General features: G+C 42.2%; 1 protein-coding gene across 4 annotated transcripts in view; it reads right to left on the reverse strand.

Annotated features, from left to right (window-relative positions):
* The window catches only part of LRRFIP2 (LRR binding FLII interacting protein 2), a 161,651-nt gene that overhangs the window by 70,673 nt on the left and 68,003 nt on the right, over positions 1 to 22,975 (reverse strand). The gene's annotated exons all lie outside the window — the stretch shown is intronic.

Here is a 22,975-nt window from a genome sequence, read left to right on the forward strand (position 1 = left end):
TTGTTAAATCCCAAATTGCTCAAGTACCAATGCTCTGGTGATTTGGTGGACACAGAGTATTTTATGGCCAATGACATGCCATAACATGTTACCTTGGACCATTGCAATTAGCTGGTGTTAGCAGTCACAAGCCATAAATGTGAAAACCATTGCTAAAGACAGAGGCTATGTACATGTACAGCATAAGGTCACCCAGAAAACAGACATACATGGCCATGCACCACCAAAGCATAAATACTGGAGGAAGACGAGATTCCAAGAGGTTTTCCAGGGGAAAAATATGTTTAAAGGGCTTACAATGCTAAAAAAATAGAATACTCACCCTTGCAATCATCAGCAGCTCTAGTTCCGCTGCATACTCAGTCCCTACTGGTCTCCACTGCCTATTCCAGTCTAAACGGACCAGAAATTGCCACAAATGTCAGTTCAGCTCAGTGATTGGTTGAGCGGGCACTTCTGGTGTGTGGACACAGGACCAGAGAGCAGTGGCCAGGGGAACAGGTAGGTGTAGGAATGGGCATTGCAGGGGACCACTGTATGACTTATTTTTTTATAACCAGTAAAGGTCTTAAAAATAACGTCCTGGACAACCAATGCAACAGGTGAGTGATGGCTGCTTTCCTGCAGCTAGCCATATTTTTTAACTCTCAGACAACCCCTAAAATATGATCATATGCAGACACCTCTGATTTTCCCTAAACTCACCAATCTTAAAGGAAAACCAACCCTAAGGGCAAGAGTCTTCGACAGATAGTTCCCTGAGACAGAACAGTCCTAACAACAACCCTTGTGAGAACACTAATTCATGGTAGTCAATATCATGCATATATTAGATATTATGATCATGCTCATACCTGTTCAACAGTTATTAGGATGATTAGCTTAGACCTACCCACACAAATACTTGTCCAAGCCTTCACCCTTAGTTATCGTTATATTTTTGCTATTCACATTCACGATTATCATGGTGTGAGCACAAGTCCAAACCAAACATCGGTATTCTTGATTAGCATTATTTTAGGTGATAATGGAGGAGACAAGGATGAAATGTAGCAGAACCATGCAGGGTAGATAAAAACTTCTTTATTCTTGATCCATTAAAACAAGAGGATGCACACAATCTACATATAAAAACTGATGCATTTCTAGCGTAAAACGCCTTTCAATGATAGTATGATTAAGGGCGTTGTTTTTATGCCGGAAAGGCGTCACTTTTTCTTGAAAAGTGTAATGTTACGGGGTATATATACTAGATTCCTTGATAGGGCGTTGATCCAGGGAACTAGTCTGATTGCCGTATGTGGAGTCAGGAAGGACTTTTTTTCCCCAATGTGGAGCTTAGTCTTTGCCACATGGGTTTTTTTTTTTGCCTTCCTCTGGTTCAACATGTTAGGGCATGTTAGGTTAGGCTATGGGTTGAACTAGATGAACTTAAAGTCTTCCTTCAACCTTAATAACTATTAAACCTATAGAGAACTAGGAGTATACTCTCATGGGTACAGATATAGATATAAGAAATAGAGCCCAAATCATGAATTTGCAATATCAAAAACAGTTTTTATTAGACAGAGCTCAATTCACAATAAATACCGGCTAAAGGCCAAAGTACAAAACACATAATGAGAAAGTAGGGGAGAGAACACGAAAAATAAAATACAAAAAAAAACGCCAGACAAGGTGCCTCCATATTTGTTGGTGCTAAGAGCAGGTGCAGGTTTGTAAAGTGGGCATCTCACTAATCATTTCACTTGAATGGGGAGCCAAACCAGTAATAGCCGTTCCTACTGTAACAGAAATACCCATGCTTATTAGCCCAAACGCAGCAGTTGCTTACCCATGTGGGAAGGAGAGACCTCGGCAGGCTGGATATATTGCCCCGATGCGCGTTTCGCGTTGTTGGCTTCCTCGGGGGTCCCCCGCGTACTTTCTCGTTATGTGTTTTGTACTTTGGCCTTTAGCCGGTATTTATTGTGAATTGAGCTCTGTCTAATAAAAACTGTTTTTGATATTGCAAATTCATGATTTGGGCTCTATTTCTTATATCTATATCTGTACCCATGAGAGTATACTCCTAGTTCTCTATAGGTTTAATGTATTGTTTGGAGTCGCAGACGCGCTCTTATTTTTTGGTCTCATATTTTGGACCGCAAACAATTAATGTGTTTCCAGTATGTCAGTTACTGTTAACCTTAATAACTATGTTACTTTTTATATGTATCTTGTATGGATCCACTTGTTTCAATGGATCAAGAATAAAATAATATTTATCTTCAACGGATGGCTGTGCTACACTTTGTCCTTGTCCTCCATGGTTGCTGTGCTTCACCAGCAGGATTTGGCACCCAACTGGCTCCTGGTACCTCTGTTTCCACCATACTAGCAACCGTGGTGAGCACATACAGTGGGGCAAAAAAGTATTTAGTCAGTCAGCAATAGTGCAAGTTCCACCACTTAAAAAGATGAGAGGCGTCTGTAATTTACATCATAGGTAGACCTCAACTATGGGAGACAAACTGAGAAAAAAAAATCCAGAAAATCACATTGTCTGTTTTTTTAACATTTTATTTGCATATTATGGTGGAAAATAAGTATTTGGTCAGAAACAAAATTTCATCTCAATACTTTGTAATATATCCTTTGTTGGCAATGACAGAGGTCAAACGTTTTCTGTAAGTCTTCACAAGGTTGCCACACACTGTTGTTGGTATGTTGGCCCATTCCTCCATGCAGATCTCCTCTAGAGCAGTGATGTTTTTGGCTTTTCACTTGGCAACATGGACTTTCAACTCCCTCCAAAGGTTTTCTATAGGGTTGAGATCTGGAGACTGGCTAGGCCACTCCAGGACCTTGAAATGCTTCTTACGAAGCCACTCCTTCGTTGCCCTGGCGGTATGCTTTGGATCATTGTCATGTTGAAAGACCCAGCCATGTTTCATCTTCAATGCCCTTGCTGATGGAAGGAGGTTTGCACTCAAAATCTCACGATACATGGCCCCATTCATTCTTTCATGTACCCGGAACAGTCGTCCTGGCCCCTTTGCAGAGAAACAGCCCCAAAGCATGAGGTTTCCACCACCATGCTTTACAGTAGGTATGGTGTTTGATGGATGCAACTCAGTATTCTTTTTCCTCCAAACACGACAAGTTGTGTTTCCACCAAACAGTTCCAGTTTGGTTTCATCACACGATAGGACATTCTCCCAAAACTCCTCTGGATCATCCAAATGCTCTCTAGCAAACTTCAGACGGGCCCGGACATGTACTGGCTTAAGCAGTGGGACACGTCTGGTACTGCAGGATCTGAGTCCATGGTGGCGTAGTGTGTTACTTATGGTAGGCCTTGTTACATTGGTCCCAGCTCTCTGCAGTTCATTCACTAGGTCCCCCCGCGTGGTTCTGGGATTTTTGCTCGAGGGTGTACACAGGTGTCTTTTTATACTGATAACAAGTTTAAACAGGTGCCATTACTACAGGTAATGAGTGGAGGAAAGAGGAGACTCTTAAAGAAGAAGTTACAGGTCTGTGAGAGCCAGAAATCTTGATTGTTTGTTTCTGACCAAATACTTATTTTTCACCATAATATGCAAATAAAATGTTAAAAAAAACAGACAATGTGATTTTCTGGATTTTTTTTTCTCAGTTTGTCTCCCATAGTTGAGGTCTACCTATGATGTAAATTACAGACGCCTCTCATCTTTTTAAGTGGTGGAACTTGCACTATTGCTGACTGACTAAATACTTTTTTGCCCCACTGTACGTTTTTTGTCTTATTTTAGGTGATACTTCAAACTCATGCTAAATAGTCACTTAGCCACAAATATTTCGGCCCCAAAAAATAGTTAAGATAAAAGCAATCCTAGATTATCATGGAAGTTTGTTAACAGAATAGTCATGTCACAGCAGGTAAGGGCATGATGAGGAAAATAAGATTCACTGCACACGCCAGTCTGCATGCATTACAACTCACGTTGTTGAGATCGGGGATGCTGATCTCATCAGACACAATGCTGCCCCGACGATTGGAGCGACTAAAATAATCTGCTGCAGATTCACTCTGGTCAGAAAAGTCTGATAACTTGAAGAAACGCAGGAACAATAAAAACTCAAACATCCACTTGAGATATACACACAGATTGAAATATTCAGTGTACCCTCGTCTAAACAGGAGCCGAGTAGCATTTTTGGTTCGGAAGTTTTATGTCTAAGACAACTTGTATAATTACTGCTTACTAGGGGAAAACTTAAAATTAATAATAATCATAATAATTTTATTTATATAGCGCCAACATATTCCGTAAATCAATAGTAGTGAATATATTCATAAAGTGATATTATAACATTACAAAATACAGGGAAGATCACATTGCGTACAATATACCGTGTAATGCATCCGAGGGGTCTCTTTTTAAAGGGAACCTGTCAGCTGATCCATGCCAGCCAAACCACGTGCAGCATGAACTAGCGCCTGGCTACAGTAACGCAGGAGCGTTTCAGAAAATATATAATTAGAAGATCTGGCTGAGGACCATAGCCGGAGACTAGACTAGTACAGCGATGACCTCGCCTGGCTTCTCCCAGCGCTGCTGCATACCTGGCTGCAAAGTTTTACAGATTCCCTAAAAAAATGAAAAACATTTATAGCACTAATTCCATACTCTGAGGTTTGGCAGTAGATAGGCAAAATAATATGGTGTTCTGCAGAACGTAAGACAATGGGGAATATTTAACACAATAAATGCACCAACATTCTGGTATAATTTGCAAAAAAAAAAAACAACTGTGGTTCCCAACTTGCAGTATATTTGGCGCATACCTCTGGTATAATGTAAGCCAACTAAGTAATGTAAACTAGACAGTCTTAAAATTAGACAGATTTATCAAACAGCATGAAGCGCTGATAGATCTGGGGCATGTTAGGGTATGTGCACACGTTCAGGTTTTTTCACGTTTTTTTCGCGATAAAAACGCATTACAAACTGCAGACATATGCATCCTATCATTTAGAATGCATTCTGCAATTTTTGTGCACATGATGCGTTTTTTTTCGCAAAAAAAAAGCATTGCGGTAAAAAAAGCAGCATGTTCATTAATTTTGCGGATTTTCTGCGTTTTTCCCGCTATTCTATGCATTTGGGAAAAAACGCACAAAAAACGCACCAAAAATGCGTCAAAAATGCATGCGGATTTCTGGCAGAAATGTTTGGTTTTTGTCAGGAAATTTCTGCTAGAAAATCCTGACGTGTGCACATACCCTTAAAGACAGAATTAGACAGTTTTGATAAACCTGCCCCAATGTGTCTGGAAATTCAAACTATAACATTAGCAGAAACACAAAGAGGAAAGGAGAACAGAAGCACATCGATATGTAAAGAAAGTACAATCGGGGTGGAAACAAATTCAGAGTAGAGCAGTGTTTTGAGTTGCAAATGGCGCCACTTCGTGGTCATACAATAGTGTGGCACCAATCTGGAAATCTTTCTAAACGGATTGTTCTGATGCCATAGACAAATCATTTTTTTACAAGCATACTGCTGCGCTTATTTTACACTAAAATGATGGATACCAAAATATAAGGCAAAACATGGGGTCCCATTGGCGCCATTTGTGCCAATCATGAGACAGATTCGTTTCTTGCAGGAGCTCTAATTTTACTGTCCCGCTAACAAAACTGAAAAACTGAAGTTAAAGTGATACTGCTGATCTTATTGGTATTGCTCATTGTCATACCCACAAGAAGAATAAAGGGCTGCATAGATTAAAAGTGACAACTATGGTTTTGTTTTTCTAAACAATGAATACCATTTGAAGAAAAATACAATCTCGGTGACAAATTTTTTTTGGGTGAAAATTACGCAAAAGTGTTTTTTTTTATTTTTTTTTTTAGAAACACTGCAAATATTCTTAAGAATAGCTCAACTTTCATAAAAAGGGCAAATATCCATTAAAAATCATGTGCAACTCATTTAACTGGTGTGAAAACTGAGCTCACCACACTATCTCTTCGTCCTCGTCCAGCACTATATGACACAGATCCCTCATCATCCGTACACTACAGAGGAGGAACATAATAAAATGCAGCAGGTCAACACATTGCTTCCTATGGTGGTGCCCCAAATAATGTTAAAGGAGTATTCAAGTGTACAAAAATCACCTATCCACCAATTAGGTGATAAGACATCAGGATTAGGGTTGGCGCAAAATCTACTCACAGGACCTGGTCTATTCAGCCACGGGATTAAGCTGTTGCGGCTTCTTAGCTGATGATATCGTTGGCTCATCTTTTGATTAGCCGGTGTGGTGTGACGTCACGTGTCACAACAATGACCTTATACCAGGCCTGCTAATCAAGATAGGAACCAGTCAGGCAAGAGGCAGTTCTCAGGGCTCCCGTCCAGCCATCACAGGATACCAATGTGGACGATGGACTAGGCATGGATTCTCACCAACTCTACTCACGATGCATTAAAAGCAGAGCAGTGGAGGATATGTGAAGTATTAGTTGTTATACTATAACAGAGCAGTTTTCTAACCAATTTATAATGGTTGGAACACCCTTTAACATAACAAATGTTCATCTAGAGTCAATGGACCGTGCTTCGGTCACTTGGTATAGCTGTTGAGGGCAGCACAAGGTACTGCAGTGCGCAGGCGCCGGGCCTCTCTGACCTTTCCCGACGCCCATCGGACCGAAACCGGACCGGGACCGCCCCTGGGTGAGTATAATCTAACCTCTTTTTCTCATCTTTCAGGATACATCGGGGGCTTATCTACAGCATTCCAGAATGCTGTAGATAAGCCCCTGATGCCGGTGGGCATAGCTCATCTTCCATTTTGGGGGTGACAGGTTCCCTTTAAATACAGTATGCGTTATGGATCCCCTTGTTCTTCTTTTGAATGTCTCAGAACCTCTACCTTATATATCCTTGCCAGCGAGAAGTTGCAAGGGCTTGGTTTCTTAAGACATATTTAGAGGAGTCGATAATCATGACTACACTACTTAGTGATCACTTGATGAACGAGCAAAATTCATTGAGTGATCAAATGATTTATGCCAGGATAAAAATGTTTGTTTTCAGCAGCATATCGCTCTCTGTATACGGGGATGTGCTACTGACAACATGATGCCGATAGTGGACAGAAATCAGCCTATCTACACGGGCCTTCATTCTCTAGCCTGTGAAACCGCAGGAATACATTAGGTGATCACTGTGAGAGTACTCTAGATTAGTATGTATGGGAAAACCCTTTTAGTGAAGGAGACCGTGCACACACTCATGCAGCGGGAGCTCTCACCACAGGACTGCTTTTTGTAGAGCTGGCTCTGGAAGAAGTGTAGCTGTACTCAGATGGCTGGTGATCGCAGTAGTAAAAAAACAACAAAATTAATAGATGACGAACATGTATTCAAGATTTTCAGAATAAGAATAAAAGGCACAAGAAACCTGTCACTTACAGTTCTGGAAGTGTACGAGTTAGTAAAGCCATCTTCATAGAGTGATGTCTAAGACAGAAATATGGGGTGGGGGGGGGGGGGTGGGAAGAGGTCCACTATAATCTTAGTCACAATTATGATGATTAATTGTAAAATAATTTGTGTTATCTGTCATCCTTAGTCCATTCCCAAGAGCAATCATGGCTAACCTTTACTGTTGTGCAAGTTGCCCAAGCCATGTCCATAGCCATCTCCAAGACATGCTTTCACTGAGTTGAGCAAGCAGTCATCTGATTGTAAGGTCAGTAAGGTCAAACAGATCGACCGGGTTGCAGCCATGACATGGAATTAACTACTTCTGATTTTGAACAGTATTATAAGCAAATGACTTGATTTTGTCAGGGAACAGTTGCTTATAATGGCGGCATGGTGATGCAGGTCTAACAACTATTTCCCAGCAAAATCAAGTTATTGTTTAATGAACGATTTCCCAGGTAAGGCAGCTTTTGGGTTAAGTCCAGGCAGAGCAGCCTGAATTTTGAATTGTTAATTATCCAGTTTAATAAAACAGCATAAGAAACATTACAAAAAGCAAAGTAGAAACACAACAACGATTAGCATTTTGCATTCAACTCCCAAAAGCCAACATTTTATTCCTACAAATAAGTCAAATTTCATTGCATTTCACAAAAGTGGATCAAGCAGACTGCAAATACGAACCGAACTGGCACTTCGGGCCAAGCTAGTGCTTAGCTTCGGAGATGTCTGCAAACAAAACATCATTTTTACTGAGAGCCTGGCACTCAACCTCTGATTTTACAGATGAAAGTCTTATTACTGCTGTGTTAGTTAAAAAATAGAGAGAGAAACCTCAGAGTAAATTTGGCAGAAGAAAGTCTGTGCCTGGCTATTCCAGAAATCACTTTATTCATCCTTGGAAATGTAGTCTTTACACTATAGACAATACAATATCTCACTGCATTACAGGAACCATGTTGTCTCTAAACCATGGCAAATTTCTCTCATTTACACAGACCAACTAGCGGCACGATACAACTGTTGATTGGCAAACTTTATCAATTGGGAGCTCTTTAAATGCCTGTTTACACAGAAGACCAAAGTAAACAAAGCACACTGAGCGATCTGTACTACATTTTTCCCCATGAACACGAGTTTTACATGTTCATTGGGTGAGTGACATCCTGTTTATACTGAAAGAATCATGAAACAAGCGGTTTTATGAATGCTGGTTTATGATTAGCTTTGAATGTATATACAGCCTTATTTTTTCTTAGGGCAATAAAGGCAGATCCATTAGATGAGGGCCCTACTGATCCAAAGAACATAAGTCCCTCGCTCCCAATCCCATGAGAAAGCTTTGTTATACTGGCTCAGTCATTTCTTTATGGGACTTGCACACATAGGCCAGAGTTCGCACCACTGGCTGTTTTGCATCACCCTTATGTGAATGGTGAACTCTGAAAGGAAAACGATATCCTCCATCTTTAGATTGTAGGGATATGTCAGCAACGGTCCTAGTATTCAATTCTCAAAGAGATATAACCACTTCTATGAAACATACAAAATAGCCAAAAACATTGGCTTTATTTGTTTATCTCTCTAATGAAATGGGGGATCTGGCACGAATGCTCCTGGGGTCAGTAAGGGTTTCAACAGCTGGACCCCAACCAATGAACAAATCATTTCATTTTAAACAGAGCCTGTAAGACCAAACTGATAACATAAATGAATTTTGAAAACACAGAACACCCAAAACTATCCAAAAATATGATATATATCAGAACAATATTCTATATAACGAACAGGCAATCATGGTGTACCGTGAGGGTTGTGCGCAGGCACGGGACCCAGCTTACTCCCCAGGTATACTACTTATATCTCGCTGTGCCACTTTACACAATTTTTGCACCTGTTTTGCTTTTGTGGATTTTTATATATTTTGCACATTGCTTGACCCTAATTTATGGTCTTTGCACGATAGCACTTTATATATTTTCTGCTTTTTGATTAATTGATTATTGATTCTTGGGTACGTTTATCACATAATATTTGGCTTTGTCCTGTAGTCTGTTGCACTTTTTGCACTGCACTTTATTTTGGCAAATCATCTGCCTTTGATTGACTTTTTTTTATATTGATTTTCTATACATATCACATAGTGCTCGAATATTTGCCTTTTTGCACAATATGGTATCCACAGCTGAGTAACACATAATAATCCTTATATTGAGGTTCCCTGGGGTTGCTGTGAATAATTATACTATTTTTATATGTTAGTTAGTCCTACTCCTGCGCACGTTTTTTAATTATTTTATATTTATTGTAATCATTTGCCACTTTTTATAAATAAAGGTGTGTTTTAATTCTGTTCTAGCCTGCATATTTTTTGGGTGGTTTCATGTTTTGTATTGCTTTGGTTATGGTAACATAAATGAAGCACATAGCCCTTATAAAAATGTCCGCATTAGTGCTCTAATCATTGCCTCCATTCTGAAATACTGAAGATAATCAAATATGCTAATAATGGTGCTTGTTGTACTTTTGGGGTGACCAAGAGGATCAGTACACTGTTCCGTCATTGGCTGTACAGTCCCCCGCTTACCTCACTGGTGATTGATAGGTGGCATTCCTGGAGTAAGCACTATCTACAAAGAAAGCTCAGTCAAGCCAGAGGTCAATAATCAACAGTGAGAGATCAGAGGCAGCAATCAGAACACTAAATTTATATTCCACCTACAGGTGCTTCTCACAAAATTAGAATATCATCTAAAAGTTAATTTACTTCAGTACAAGGAAATTTGAGAGCTTTTCATGCTTCCCTCTGCTGACAAGCTTTTTGGAGATGGAAAATTTCATCCTCTAGCAGGACTTGGCACCTGTCCACACTGCCAAATGTACCAATACCTGGTTTAAAACAACAGCATCACTGTGCTTGATTGGCCAGCAAATTCGTCTGACCTTAACCCCATAGAGAATGTATGGGATATTGTCAAGAGGAAGATTGGAGACACCAGACCCAACAATGCAGACGAGCTGAAGGCTGCTATCAAAGCAACCCGGGCTTCGATAACACCTCAGCAGTGTCACAGGCTGATCGCCTCCATGCCACACCACATTGATGTGGTAATTGATGCAAAAGGAGCCTCGACAAGTATTGAGTGCATTTACTGAACACACATTTCAGTAGGCCAACATTTCGGATTTTAAAATCATTTTTCAAGCTTGTGTTATACAGTATTCTAATTTACTGAGATAATGACTTTTGGGTTTTTATTGGCTGTAAGCCATAATCATCAACATTAACAGAAATAAACACTTGAAATAAATCACTCGGTTTGTAATGACTCTATATATGAGTTTCTTTTTTTGTATTGAAGAACTGAAATAAATTAACTTTTTGATGATACTCTAATTTTGTGAGATGCACCTGTATATTTTCAGTACATACTGTTAGTTTATGTTGAGACTCCCTTTCATCAATTTTTGAGGCACATTCAGGTCTAGTTAATGTCAATGTTGTGCCAAATTTCTTGACGACCATCATGACAGTGTTCCATGGCATATCTAATATCTTAGTTTTCTTGTACCCTTCTCCTGATAGATGACTTTCAACAATGAGATTCCTTTGCTGTGTTATAAGCCGATTACAGACCATGGCTTTTGCTGTAAAATGCAACTAAGAAAATGTCAGGAAAACCCTACTACAACAGAGAAACCTTAAAGGTACTGTCACACTAGACGATATCGCTAGCGATCCGTGACGTTGCAGCGTCCTCGCTAGCGATATCGTCCAGTGTGACAGGCAGCAGCGATCAGGCCCCTGCTGGGAGATCGCTGGTCGGGGAAGAAAGTCCAGAACTTTATTTCGTCGCTGGACTCCCCGTAGACATCGCTGAATCGGCGTGTGTGACACCGATTCAGCGATGTCTTTGCTGGTAACCAGGGTAAACATCGGGTAACTAAGCGCAGGGCCGCGCTTAGTAACCCTATGTTTACCCTGGTTACCATCCTAAAAGTAAAAAAACAAACACTACATACTTACCTACCGCTGTCTGTCCTCCAGCGCTGTGCTCTGCTCTCCTCCTGCTCTGGCTGTGAGCGTCGGTCAGCCGGAAAGCAGAGCGGTGACGTCACCGCTCTGCTTTCTGGCTGCCCGGTGCTCACAGCCAGACCAGAGAAGCAGAGCGCCGAGGACAGACAGCGGTAGGTAAGTATGTAGCGTTTGTTTTTTTACTTTTTAGGATGGTAACCAGGGTAAACATCGGGTTACTAAGCGCGGCCCTGCGCTTAGTTACCCGATATTTACCCTGGTTACCGGGGACCTCGGGATCGTTGGTCGCTGGAGAGCTGTCTGTGTGACAGCTCTCCAGCGACCAAACAGCGACGCTGCAGCGATCCGGATCGTTGTCGGTATCGCTGCAGCGTCGCTATGTGTGACGGTACCTTTAGTGAGGTGAATCAAAATCAATGAACATGATGGCAGCCGTGTACAAACTATTTATCAAGAGTTTAAATGTGATAGACTACAGTAATTCTGAACACAACCCCAGTTAAAAGAAATTGTTAACACTTAGGACACCACATTAATTTTATTTCCATTTTCCTCCTCAAAATTATTTCATTTTGTTTCTCAATGGATTTGTACAGATTATGGATGACATTAAAGGTGTAAAAAGTTCTGAAATGATTCTTCTTTGTATAATTATTTTTTACATGTCTATAATTTATATTAGGGATATTTAAAAATGTCAAATTGAAGATCAATGTTTATAGTAAGTCATACAGATTAGCATTTTGTATATAATAAACAAGTATCCATTGTAGGGATTCATGCTCTCAGGTAGGCATTAGGTAGCCTACACACAGGCAACGCGATTTAGTTCAAATAGGTGCAAATCTATTGCTTTCATAAAAAGCCAAGGGATTCAAAACCAAAACAGCCTGTTCTGGGTACAAATTATAACAGCAAATAAACCGTTCATTCAGCAGGCATATGTATGTAAATGTGGGCGCAAATCAACAGATTACAGTCCTTTCTCCTGGAGCAAACTTTATACACAGAAGAGGTACGGTCCTACCAGTCTCAGTATCTCCTTCAGCCTGAGCTCCAGCAGTTTCCAATGTCAAACGGAAGTCTTCAACGCCATACACAGTTCAAACTGAACTGGTTTGCAGCTTCCACACAGTACTCTGCAGCTCCAACTATCAGACTGCTAAGCTTTTCAGCTGACCCATGCAGTCTCCATTCAGAAAGATACAGTGTCTTCTCTCTCTCCCAGCTACTACTCATATTTTTGGCTGGTCACTCACCAGCTTCAACACACGCACTCTGCTCAACTCTCCCAGCAGAGTGTGACATAACCATTTCCTGGTTGTTAGTCAAAGTGGCCATCTGGTTTTGCTACACCATCCATTTACAATGCATATTAATGCTTGACATCTATACGCGATAGAATAACAAATAGAACATGATCATAGATATAATAGGTGGCCACATGCCACAAAGAATGGCAACACCCTGATGCCGTTTCACACATTGCTTTCTCAATCCTCTTGAATAAGCAGTGAGTGAAACATGCCTTGGGGCATTCTTACTAGAAACATTGATTTTCGATTTGACATTACCCTTATCAGTTTATGTCCGCATATGTGTTTTGTATTTCCCTGATATACATATACTTAAATATGATTTAATGCGTTTTTAAAAAGTTCTAATAAAACTTATAGACATTTTATCTTTCTGAAGTGTGGTACATTACTTGTAGGGTTATAATTTAACTTTACACATTTTATTATTTGTTCTGTGAATTGGTGATCTGATTTTTTTTTTTACATAGGAGACAGACGCAAAAGTGTTCATGGGAAAGGAAATAATTTTTAGAAAAAAAAAAAAAAAAAGACTTGTCAAGATGAAACACTGAATGCAACAGAGTAAGAACACAGAAGTGGGGAAGGAAAGTATAAAGGCAGTGATGTGACAGCTGAGACAATGAAGAAGAGGAACCTGCAGTCATACGGTACATCTTTAAAGGGAACCTGTCACCCCGTTTTTTCAGATTGAGATAAAAATACTGTTAAATAGGGCCTGCGCTGTGCGTTACAATAGTGTATGTAGTGTACCCTGATTCCTCACCTATGCTGCAAAATACATTACCAAAGTCGCCGTTTTCGCCTGTCAATCAGGCTGGTCAGGTCAGGTGGGCGTGGTGACATCGCTGTTTCTTCCCCAGCTTTCCGTTGGTGGCGTAGTGGTGTGCGCATGTCCGAGTGCCGAATCCACTGCGCGCAGGTGAAGAAAAAGCGTGCGATCTGCGCTATTACCCTTGTCATCGGTGGGGGCGGCCATCTTCCTGAGGCCGTGCGTGCGCAGATGGAGTGCTCTGCTGCACGGGGCTTCAGGAAAATGGCCATGGGATGCCGTGCGTGCGCAGATGGAGATCGCGGCGGCCGCGATCTCCATCTGCGCGCTTTTTCTTCACCTGCGCGCAGTGGATTCGGCACTTGGACATGCGCACACCACTACGCCACCAACGGAAAGCTGGGGAAGAAACAGCGATGCCACCACGCCCACCTGACCAGTCTGAAAAAACGGGGTGACAGGTTCCCTTTAAATCCCTCGCACAAGCCAAGCTCTCCTGTTCAGTAGCTTGTGATGGACGACAAACATCATATAATGAGATATTTCTTATTGAAGTAATCTACTATACACATTTTCTGTGAACATTTATACCTGTTTAAGAGCTTTTAACAACAAAGTGTGTGATGGCACAACCCCTCAGCTACTGTGTAATAAACCCATGAGCATAATGGCTCTGCAGTCAGTTGGAAGACAGCAGTCTCTAATGGCAAACTTGTATTTCATAACCAATAGAATACTAACCCTGTAACTTCTGGACGTGGCGAGGGGGTCACTGTATAGAGAGGATGACTACATGGAAAATATATTTAAAGGATATATCAAAATATATCATCAGTAACATGACATGCCACAATTATACACTCTATGCTATAATTTGGTTTACATTGGTGACTTTAGTATGCAACACAAAGAAATAAGACCCCAAACATTCATTTATATATGGAGTTCACAGCAGGAATAGCAGCAAGCATTTACATTAAAGGCTGTGATGGATGCCGATGTTTAAAGAAGCACTCCCATGAAAATGTTTCTTCATTACATATGTTTGTGTATGTGTATAGTGTGAGGGTATTAATATACTCACCTACTGATGGTCCTTCTGGGATCCAGCACTGTGCTGTTCCGCTCGGTGACGTCCCTCTATAAACTCTCCAGGTAGCACTGTGCGCTGCATAACCAGGAAGTGACTTTCACAATGTAAGCCTATGGAGCGCTACAGTCTGATATTATAAAAGAGCCTTCCTGCTCACAGCTGGAGCATGGAGTGAGCCGGCGAGTCCCAACTGTGGCGACCTAGAAGAGGAGTGGTGCAGGGTCCTGGAGAGAGCAATAGCACGCCAGTATACTAACACGCTCACACTATACACACATTTAATGAAGAACAACTCATGGGAGTGCTGCTTTAAGGCCATACACAGACTACATTTGATGAAAGCAAACAATTGTAAATAAAATCGTAAAGTGAAATTTAGCCAATAATCAATAATTAAATGTATCTCTTTAAGTGACCACTGACAGTCAATCTGGAAAGGTGTCTGTTTAAAATTTCCATCTGATCGTTGCTAGCCCACAATCTTTCCCGGAAAGTGCACTGTCAGAACATTCCCAGTCATTTGCTCTTTGTCTGACGCCAAGGAACATGTATGGCCAGTTTGAAAGCCAATATGGACTAATATTATGTATACCCGTGCTGCTTTAACAATGCTGAACCAGGCGATTATCTGTTTAACGGCATCCATCACCATAGGTTGTAATGACATTTAGCACCAACATCGGTTATAAAAGAAGGAGGCTTCAGCATCCATTAAGGATGGTCTTCATTTATTATGGCATCACAAACACAAGAACACAAGCACTGGTTAGATCCCTAATATACATCTGTATCTTTGTCAAGCTAATGGAGCACTGCACAGCTCTATTCAACCCCCTTCAACCAATCAAATCATCAATACATTTCCACCAGCCTATCAGACATACGGGTCTAGTTTATGGCAACCAATGGCGGCTTCTGCATCATGCCGGAGTGCCTCAATGCTATAGTAACAAGCAGTGCAGTCTTAACCAATCAGCAATGACTTATTAAAGGGGTTTAAGTATGGGAGCTGGGCACTGATGAGTTAGCTTTACAAAGGCCAACAGCGAAACATGAAAATCATGGGCCCAATGCAAAAACCTCCTACAGGCTCCTCAACTGTTGCAGGTCTTTGAAGGGGTTTGCCAAGAAATGTAATAAAATAAATAATTTAAATATTCCAATTTTACTAAATACCATTATTTAGCCAAAAATTAGCAAAAAGGTAAGCTTTATATAGTGCAGTGTCAGGATTTTACATATGTCAGCTGCCAGTCGTCTCAGCTATGACGGAGGAGGACGGGTTGCGGAAAGACATCCGCTCAAGACAGACGTCGGGTGAGAGCAGCGTCCCGTCGGGCATCGTGAACGAGCACTAGATAAAGCTTTCCTTACAGCTACATTTGTGCTAAATAAAGTTATTTAGAAAAAATTGTGATGCAACTTATTGATGCTTCAGCAGCCCAATACCAGAAAGAAGCTCTACCAGACCCAATGGACATACTTAGCAGGTACAGTACAGACCAAAAGTTTGGACACACCTTCTCATTTAAAGATTTTCTGTATTTTCATGACTATGAAAATTGTACATTCACACTGAAGGCATCAAAACTATGAACTGACACATGTGAAATTATATACTTAACAAAAAAGTGTGAAACAACTGAAATTATGTCTTATATTCTAGGTTACTTAAAAAAAGCCACCTTTTGCTTTGATGACTGCTTTGCACATTCTTGGCATTCTCTTGATGAGCTTCATGAGGTAGTCACCGGTAATGGCCTTCCAACAATCTCGAAGGAGTTCCCAGAGAGGCTTAGCACTTGCTGGCCCTTTTGCCTTCACTCTGAGTCCATCTCACCCCAAACCATCTCGATTGGGTTCAGGTCTGGTGACTGTGGAGGCCAGGTCATCTGGCGTAGCAGCCCATCCCTCTCCTTCTTGGTCAAATAGCCCTTACACAGCCTGGAGGTGTGTTTGGAGTCATTGTCCTGTTGAAAAATAAATGATGGTCCAACTAAACGCAAACCGGATGGAATAGCATGCTGCAAGATGCTGTGGTAGCCATGCTGGTTCAGTATGCCTTCAATTTTGAATAAATCCCCAACAGTGTCACCAGCAAAGCACCCCCACACCATCACACCTCCTCCTCCATGCTTCACGGTGGGAACCAGGCATGTATAGTCCATCCGTTCACCTTTTCTGCGTCGCACAAAGACACGGTGGTTGGAACCAAAGATCTCAAATTTGGACTCATCAGACCAAAGCACAGATTTCCACTGGTCTAATGTCCATTCCTTGTGTTCTTTAGCCCAAACAAGTCTCTTCTGCTTGTTGACTGTCCTTAGTAGTGGTTTCCTAGCAGCTATTTTACCATCAAGGCCTGCTGCACAAAAGTCTCCTCTTAACAGTTGTTTTAGAGATGTGTCTGCTGCTAGAACTGTGTGTGGCATTGACCTGGTCTCTAATCTGAGCTGCTGTTAACCTGCGATTTCTGAGGCTGGTAACTCAGATAAACATCCTCAGAAGCAGAGGTGACTCTTGGTCTTCCTTTCCTGGGGCGGTCCTCATGTGAGCCAGTTTCTTTGTAGCGCTTGATGGTTTTTGCCACTGCACTTGGGGACACTTTCAAGGTTTTCCCAATTTTTCGGACTGACTGACCTTCATTTCTTAAAGTAATGATTGCCACTCGTTTTTCTTTACGTAGCTGCTTTTTTCTTGCCATAATACAAATTCTAACAGTCTATTCAGTAGGACTATCAGCTGTGTATCCACCAGACTTCTGCTCAACACATCTGATGGTCCCAACCCCATTTATAAGGCAAGAAATCCCACTTATTAAACCTGACAGGGCACACCTGTGAAGTGAAAACCATTCCCGGTGACTACTTCTTGAAGCTCATCAAGAGAATGCCAAGAGTGTCCAAAGCAGTCGTCATTCAAAGCAAAAGGTGGCTACTTTGAAGAATCTAGAATATTAGACATAATTTCAGTTGTTTCATACTTTTTTGTTATGTATATAATTCCAAATGTATTAATTCATAGTTTTGCCTTCAGTGTGAATGTACAATTTTCATAGTCATGAAGATACAGAAAAATCTTTAAATGAGAAGGTGTGTCCAAACTTTAGGTCTGTACTGTACGTCCCAGGGTTCTTGCTAAACTTGGACCTGACATGACTAGGACTTAATAGACTGGTTAGTTGCTTGTGTATTACGGGAAATATCAGCAGGCAAAACAACAAACACATGGAGACACATCAGTAACTAGTTTCCCTTTCTCTGGTGCATGCCATTCCTGGAACAAACATGTTTTGCAATAATCAGTTATTTGAACCAGCCCCACTTTAAGGAGAAGCAATCACAGCATTTCCTGTCTGCAGTCATCTGGCTGTAAAAGCTTCCTCCTGCTTCTACATCTGCAGGCCTTGTATGGCAATACATCCTATCTACACGCTTATTTCACTGCTTAATCCAACATGCCAGCACCACAGCTCTGATGGTAACTCCAAAGTGCAGCACACAAGACCAAGGAAAGTGACAGACCCGTGTGTGGTAGGTGGAGAGGGGCTTGCTAGATTTAAGGCTGCTATAGTTCCTCTGATCATGATAAAGTCCACTCTGTAAAAGGCATAAAACACATCATATTACACATTGCAGAATGTAGAATTCAGCACATTATACATAAGTCATATAAAATGGAAATTATGTATGTGCCTGTTAGATCCAACAATGCTGGCACTGCTAAGGAACATGACCTTCAAGAAGAAGCAATACACAGCATCTTCATACAGAAATACTTCTGCCATTAAAATTAGAAACACGTCCAAAGGACAAGCTCTTTATTTATCTCTCTCTGAGGCAAATCAATCTAATAGAAACCTGATTACATTTCTGATTCCAAGCTACTGTCTCTTCTCTGCTTTTGTAGCATCCTAATAAAATTCTGTATAAAGCTACATATACTATACAATCTATTTGTCTTTAAGGCTTCAAAAGAGAAACAAATGCGCAATCTACTATTTAGTGTCTACAGCTACAATGGTAACGTCAACCTCGTGTAGCCCGATACTACAGCTAGCAAGCAAGAAGTAGGAGACGGACGGATGACCGCACGCTGCGGGCTCACACTATACAGACTTGGTTTGGGGGTATAATGGAGACATGCATGTTTGCATATTAGCTGTGGAAACATTTTTTCATTTAAAACAATTTATAATGTTGCTTTGTTTTCTCAGATTTTAATGGATTAGGGAAAAAAAAGTGAAAAATATAATTAGCTGAGCAAAACAGGCACCCATTTGGCACTTCTGATAGTCAAGCCAGAAATAATAACTGTACAAAAGTGGTACAACTGATGAATATGGTGCATGGCAGCTGCAAAGGTATTCTTGGGCATTCTAAGACACTTTTTCAGTGGCAAACTGACATCTACCCCCGACACAGACGCATCACAGCTATTGACTGGAGGCAGTGTATGCCACTACTGTCACATTTGGCCGTGTAGACCTCAACGATGAACATATGCATCGCTATAACAATCAGGAGTAGGAATGGTCGCTGGCATGGAAATAATCACCGATATTCACGACAACTATTGTTAGCATGTTCTGTACTAACCAGTAAGTCTTTACTGGACATAGAGGATTTATTCTTGCTTCCATAACAGTTGTAGGTATGATTCTGTGAAAAAAATTAACTAATCACCTTATAACCAAATGTTGCTAAAAATTATGAAATAACAAACGGGCAGGACACCTAGCAATCAAGTGTATACACTCTGATATATAAATACACAAAGGAACGGAGAATAATAATTGTCACTGAAAAGACTCAAAAGATCACATCACACATAACATCCCACCCACCCTCCAATAAACTAAAATTCCAACACTCATCTACTACATGTGTTCTGTTCAGGCATTAATAATACAGATTAATCACTTTTTGCTGAAAAGAAAAAAAATAGGTATTAAGGCCAGTAAGACAATTTGCAAAAGAATTACATATACAGATCTACCTGAAGTAATAACCACATACTCCTCTATAACACATATTCAGATTGCTTCTCCATAGAGGAAGAGGACTTGAACTTCAGTACCATCTATTGTAATTAGCAATCCTAAAAGTCAATATCGACCCATTAACCTTTCCACATAACTTACCATAAAAACCAAACCAGATACTACATGGAGATAAATGTTTAGGGGTGTTTGCCTCTAATCAGTGAAAAGCATGATATCTAATCTGGCTGGATGAGAGGCCTTTAAAGGGGATCTAATGGGCAACATCTCTCCTTGTTGAGAGTGACATGCCAGTATGAGAAGTCTTATAGGTCATGCAATGTGCCCCTGGGAAATTAACTATGCAAATTGCTTCTGCAGAAAGGAAAAGGGACTGAACTCTAGTGCCACCTATTGTATGTAGCAATCAAAAGAGTTCATATTGACCCATGTCACATGACTTAAATCCCCATTAGAGGACTCTCATCCAGCCAAATCAGACCTCTTGCTTTGCACTGATGAGAAGAGAAAACCCTAAGGCTGTGTGCACACGTTGCGTTTTTTTCGCGTTTTTCCCGATAAAAATGCTATAAAACTGCAAAAAAAATGCATACAATAAGCATCCCATAATTTAGAATGAATTCCGCATGTTTTGTGCACATGATGCGGTTTTTTTCTGCAAAAAAAAACGCATTGCGGTAAAAACCGCAGCATGTTCAATAATTTTGCGGTTTTTTTTGCGGATTTCCCACTACAAAATGCATTGGGAAGTGTCCAGAAAAAAACGCGGCAAAACCACATGCAGATTTTTTTGCGGATTTCTTGCAGAAAATGTCCGGTTTTTCTCAGGAATTTTTTGCGAGAAATCCTGAACGTGTGCACATAGCCTTAAACAAGTTTCTTTAAACAGATTGTCTGGTTTGGCTTTTATCCTAAAGGTACCGTCACACTGAACGATATCGCTAGCAATCCGTGACGTTGCAGCGTCCTGGCTAGCGATATCGTTCCGTTTGACAGGCAGCAGCGATCAGGATCCTGCTGTGCCATCGTTGGTCAGCGCAGAAAGTCCAGAACTTTATTTTGTCGCTGGATCACCCGCAGACATTGCTGAATCGGCGTGTGTCACTGGTAACCAGGGTAAACATCGGGTTACTAAGCGCAGGGCCGCGCTTAATAACCCGATGTTTACCCTGGTTACCAGTGTAAATGTAAAAAAAAACAAAACACTACATACCGTATATACTCGAGTATAAGCCGACCCGAGTATAAGCCGACCCCCCTAATTTTGCCACAAAAAACTGGGAAAACTTATTGACTCGAGTATAAGCCTAGGGTGGAAATGCAGCATTTACCGGTGAATTTCAAAAATAAAAATAGATCATTATTTCCCCATAGCTGTGCCATATAGTGCTCTGCACCGTTCATATTTCCCCATAGGTGTGAACCATATAGTGCTCTGCACCGTTCATTGTGCCCCCTAGCTGTGCCATATACGGTGCTCTGCACCGTTCATTGTGCCCCATAGATGTGCCATATACGGTGCTCTGCACCGTTCACTGTGCCCCATAGATGTGCCATATACGGTGCTCTGCACCGTTCACTGTGCCCCATACATAGCTGTGCTGTGCCATATACGGTGCTCTGCACCGTTCACTGTGCCCCATAGCTGTGCTGTGCCATATACGGTGCTCTGCACCGTTCATTGTGCCCCATAGCTGTGCTGTGCCATATACGGTGCTCTGCACCGTTCACTGTGCCCCATAGCTGTGCTGTGCCATATACGGTGCTCTGCACCGTTCACTGTGCCCCATAGATGTGCTGTGCTGTGCCATATACGGTGCTCTGCACCGTTCACTGTGCCCCATAGATGTGCCATATACGGTGCTCTGCACCGTTCACTGTGCCCCATACATAGCTGTGCTGTGCCATATACGGTGCTCTGCACCGTTCACTGTGCCCCATAGCTGTGCTGTGCCATATACGGTGCTCTGCACCGTTCATTGTGCCCCATAGCTGTGCTGTGCCATATACGGTGCTCTGCACCGTTCACTGTGCCCCATAGCTGTGCTGTGCCATATACGGTGCTCTGCACCGTTCACTGTGCCCCATAGATGTGCTGTGCTGTGCCATATACGGTGCTCTGCACCGTTCACTGTGCCCCATAGCTGTGCTGTGCCATATACGGTGCTCTGCACCGTTCACTGTGCCCCATAGCTGTGCTGTGCCATATACGGTGCTCTGCACCGTTCACTGTGCCCCATAGCTGTGCTGTGCCATATACGGTGCTCTGCACCGTTCATTGTGCCCCATAGCTGTGCTGTGCCATATACGGTGCTCTGCACCGTTCACTGTGCCCCATAGCTGTGCTGTGCCATATACGGTGCTCTGCACCGTTCACTGTGCCCCATAGATGTGCTGTGCTGTGCCATATACGGTGCTCTGCACCGTTCACTGTGCCCCATAGCTGTGCCATATACGGTGCTCTGCACCGTTCACTGTGCCCCATAGCTGTGCCATATACGGTGCTCTGCACCGTTCACTGTGCCCCATAGCTGTGCTGTGCCATATACGGTGCTCTGCACTGTTCACTGTGCCCCATAGCTGTGCTGTGCCATATACGGTGCTCTGCACCGTTCACTGTGCCCCATAGCTGTGCTGTGCCATATACGGTGCTCTGCACCGTTCACTGTGCCCCATAGCTGTGCTGTGCCATATCCGGTGCTCTGCACCGTTCACTGTGCCCCATAGCTGTGCTGTGCCATATACGGTGCTCTGCACCGTTCACTGTGCCCCATAGCTGTGCTGTGCCATATACGGTGCTCTGCACCGTTCACTGTGCCCCCCCTAGCTGTGCCATATACGGTGCTCTGCACCGTTCACTGTGCCCCCCCTAGCTGTGCCATATACGGTGCTCTGCACCGTTCACTGTGCCCCATAGCTGTGCTGTGCCATATACGGTGCTCTGCACCGTTCACTGTGCCCCATAGATGTTCCACATAAATTTGTGCCGCCGCTGCCGCAATAAAGAAAAAAAAAACACATACTCACCTCCCTTGATTGCAGCTCCCGGCGTCTCGTTCCGGCGCCTCCATCTTCCCGGCGTCTCTGCTCTGACTGATCAGGCAGAGGGCGCTGCGCACACTATATGCGTCATCGCGCCCTCTGCCTGAACAGTCAGAGAGCAGAGACGCCGGGAAGATGGAGGCGCCGGCCGGGAAGATGGAGCGGCGCCCGGCGGCTGGAACGAGGACAGGTGAATATGACATACTCACCTAGTCCTGGCGATCCTCGCGCTGTCCCCTCCTGTCT

The sequence above is a fragment of the Ranitomeya imitator genome, chromosome 6, assembly GCF_032444005.1.
Source record: "Ranitomeya imitator isolate aRanImi1 chromosome 6, aRanImi1.pri, whole genome shotgun sequence".
Lineage (NCBI taxonomy): Eukaryota > Metazoa > Chordata > Amphibia > Anura > Dendrobatidae > Ranitomeya > Ranitomeya imitator.